The sequence below is a fragment of the Chrysochloris asiatica genome, unplaced genomic scaffold, assembly GCF_000296735.1.
Source record: "Chrysochloris asiatica unplaced genomic scaffold, ChrAsi1.0 scaffold00184, whole genome shotgun sequence".
NCBI classification, from domain to species: Eukaryota; Metazoa; Chordata; class Mammalia; order Afrosoricida; family Chrysochloridae; genus Chrysochloris; species Chrysochloris asiatica.
The window spans coordinates 2,552,893-2,557,027 of NW_006408702.1; positions in this window are offsets into that span (position 1 = coordinate 2,552,893).

Below are 4,135 nucleotides of genomic sequence, written 5' to 3' on the forward strand. Positions count from 1 at the left end.
ACAAGACGAAAACTATTCAGTGGGGACTCTACTTTCCCCTGCACACTCTGAAACTGAACTCCCTCTTGAAAGCTTGTAAGCCAGTCACTTCTTGCCTTTATAGCTTTCCCCCACCCCCCCACCTCCATTTTGGGTAACCAGTGTCTAAGTTGCCCATCACTGTCAACCCTGTGTACTGAAGGGGTGGGAGTGATCCTTGCTGTGAAGATTTGTTCCCTTTTTTGAGCTACTACATCCATACGTATAGGTAAAGTTCATCAAAAAAAATTTTTTTCCCTTATCTCTTCTTTCTTCTTCTAGTCGAGTTCTGATCATTCAGCCATTGAAGCCAGGTCAAGTGGGTACTATCTGCAAATATGGGTGCTCTTGCATATCTCCCCTCACTTCATATCAGCTGGATGCTTCTTTCTCTGCTCCAGTCCTCCATGACCATGTCACTGCCTCTGGGCCCACGAATTCCTGGGTCATGCCATATTGTTGGCCATCCAGGTCTCCACCTAGGTTCACAGGGGTCTATTGAATGTAGTCGGACTTAGCTCACAACTTCATTGCTGTTTTTTTCCCCTTATTGGTGACCAATGTTTTAAAGTGCCATCAAGTTAGTATAGAATTTTTGAGGTTTTAAGTCTTTGCAGGAGCAGAAAGCCTCATCTTTCTCTGATGGAGTCATGGGTGGACTTGAATCGCCAACCTTCTGGTTCAAAGGCCAATGCTTACTCTCTGGAGCTGCCGTGCCCTGTACATACACTGCTTAATGTCCTTGAAAAATTATTTGTAGAACGAACTGTCTTCTTTCAGGATTTTCATTTTTTCCTGCCAGTTGCCTAGAGTTGTTACCAGTCAAAGACTACTTTAAAGTAACTTCTGATTTGAGATCATCTTGAGACCATCATAGAAATGTGATTTTGGGATGCAAACCTCCATCTGTTTGTGATTATGACTTCTCAGTGGATCCTTCCCCCCTGTTTTGCTCAGTGCCTCAGAAACTTTCCCTTAATTCTTTCAATTGGAGGGATGAAGAGAATTGCTTCTGGCTCATCCTTCTCCTGGAGGCAAAGATTTGCAGGCTCTTAGTTTTCATGTGAGGAGACTTCCCTATTATTATATTCCTCTCCTTTGATTTTGGACCCTTTACAACCGCTCATTAACAATCTGTGATATGCAGATGATACACCCTCTTTGATGAAAGGCAAGAGTATTTAAATTCCTCTCCTGATGAAGATCAAAGACCACAGTATGGGTTGCATTGAATGGGAAGAAAACAAAGATTCTCACCACTGGACCAATAAACAACATCCATATAAATGGAGAAAAGGTTGAAGTTGTCAAAGACTTCATTTTCCTTGGATCAACCATCAACACTCATGGAAGAAGCAGTCAAGAAATCCAAGGATGTTTTGCATTAGGCAAATCTGCTGCACAAGACCTGTTTAAAGTGTTGAAGAGCAAAGGTGTCAGTTTGAGGACTGAGGTGTGCCTGCCCCAAGTCATGGTCAGTGACTAATGAACACTGTAGAAGAATTGATGCATTTAAGTTGTGGTGCTGGGGGAGAATCTGAAAGTACCATGGGCTGCCAAAAGAACAAATAGATCTGTGTTCCGAGAATTACAGCCAGAGTGTTCCTTGGAAACCAGGATGGCCAGACTTTCTCTCATACTTTGGATGTATTATCAGAATGAACCAGTCATTGGAAAAGGATATCATGTTTGTAAAGTGGAGGATCAGAGAAAAAGAAGACCCCCAGTGAGATGGATTGGCACAGTGGCAGCATCGATGGGTTCAACGATTATGAGGCTGGTCCAGTGTTTCATTCTGTTGTGCATAGGGTTGCTATGAGTTGGTACTGACTTGATGGCACCTACCAATAACAGCTAGCGTAGTGGTTATGAATTGGGCTGCTAACCTGAAGGTCAGCAGTTTGAAACTACCAGCGGTTCCATGGGAGAAAGATGAGGTGTTCTGTTCCCATAAAGATTTACAGACTCAGAAACCCTGTGCAGGGTCACTATGAGTCAGAACTGACTCCATGGTACTTAACAACAACAACAACCAACAACAGCCACTCATTGGAAACCTGACACAGGGTTGTTATGAGTCAGAATCCACTGGAAGACACTTAACAACAACAACAACAACAACTTACCATCATAGGACTCCTGGTGTGGTGCTGCAAAATCAGCAGTGCACTGTGAACCACAAGGTCAACAGTTCAAACCCACCAACTGCCCCTCCGAAATCCTATCTGTTGCAGACCACAGGTACTGGGATGTTGAGGACCGGTGTCATGGACGAAAATCCAGCACATGGCCACACTCAGACTTGCTGGCTAGAGACTCTGAGGGCTCAAGGAAGTAACCTCCGGACGTCCTGGGTTCATTGGCTTTTACGAACTCACTGTTGAGCTAACTCTGTATACCTTGCTTTAGTCCTATTAATTCATTCTATGCTTCGAACTCCCTCCTGTAATTGTAGCTTCTGAGAAAATTGTTTCTTATGTGCCTCTCTTAATGTCTCCACTGTGTTGGCGGTGCTTAAGGTTCTGGGAACAAATCTCTCTGAGGAAAAAACTCTGGTCTTGGGGTGTCTTTTTGTCTCTCTTGTTGTGTCTTTGTGTGTACTTTTTCTCTATCTCTATTGCCGCCAGATCTCCCTCCTTCGTGAACCAAACTCTCGTGTCGAGGCCTGTTCTCGACACCTATCTATACAGGGCTGCTATGAGTTGGAACTGATTCTACGACACTTACCATCATGGAACCAACCAAACTTTAAGTTTGGCTGGGTCAGCAAATACCCTTGGAGCAAAAGCAGCTCCAGTTTTCTTCTTACCTTTCTGGGATCTCACTTTTCCTTAGATTTTGACCTATAATTCTTTATTACTAGGTTGAAATATACAATATCATCATTTTAGTTGACCATTTTTGACTGTCAAAAAGGCAGAACAAATAGGTGTAATGAATCTAATAGCTAGCCAGCCTTGGGATGCTTTAAAAAGATGCTTCTTCAAATCTGGCATTTTCAGTTGTTTTCAGCAGGAAGGTTGGCCCAAATAATATAGTCAACAAATTACTGGAAGTGGAGTCTGACTTTCAGCTATTTCTGCTAATGGTCATGGAAACACTTCTCTGTCTCCAAAGCTAGCTCATCCATGTGTGATTTCTGGGAACTTTCTCCCACACAGCACCTCATTATCTTGGGAGATCACTGCTTCTCTGTTTCACCTAACTCTTCTGTCTCTTTTGGTTAACAGCTCATGTCTTCACTTTATTGGGAGTCTTTCCCAACAAGTAGGATGACCTCTTTCTCACAATCTACTTTCTGTTTATCAGAGTGAGTAAAACTGGAAAGAAAAAGACAATGAAAACTAGGAAACAAGCAACCGAACACAGTTGAGAGGCAAAAGCTCGTGTGAACTCCAGGATTACGGTTATGTCCTCAGAAAAGCCAGTCCTATTTGGCGTAGAAGAATAGAGACTCACGGGAAACATTTCTCAAGAAAGAAGATGTGTAGGTTATTGGGTGCATTCAAATGTATTGAGAGAAGGATATCCAGAGTTAGAAAGCAAACAAAAGAAAACAACAAACATGCACACACACACACACACACACACATAAAACAAACCAACAACAACAACAAACTGAAACAATTTTTTATTGTTGTTAGGTGCCATCGAGTCAGTTCCGACCCACAGTGACCCTGTATAGGGTTTCTAAGGAGCCGCTGGTGAACTTGTATCGCTGACCTTGTGATTCAAACCAATTTTGTTGCCTGGTGCTTTAACCACACCAGGACTCCGAAGCTATTGTTAAGTCCAGGGAAGTGAAACCTGTACAGTCAAGGAAAGAGGGTTATAGTCATTATGTGTATGACTGAGGTATAAGGAATATTTACTATGTGGAAAAGGAAAGGATTTATTGTGAAAAAAAGAAATCACATTAGGAGAATGAGGAAGATGCCTATGGTTGAGTGGTGGTGTGAACCAAATAATTTCCCATTTTAGGAAGTCAATTGTTATTGCTAAGTGCCATCAAGTCGGTTCTGACCCATAGCAACCCTGTACAGGGTTTCCGAGGCTGTAAATCTTTACTGGAGCAGAAAGCCTCATCTTTCTCCCACGGAACAGCTGGTAGTTTCAA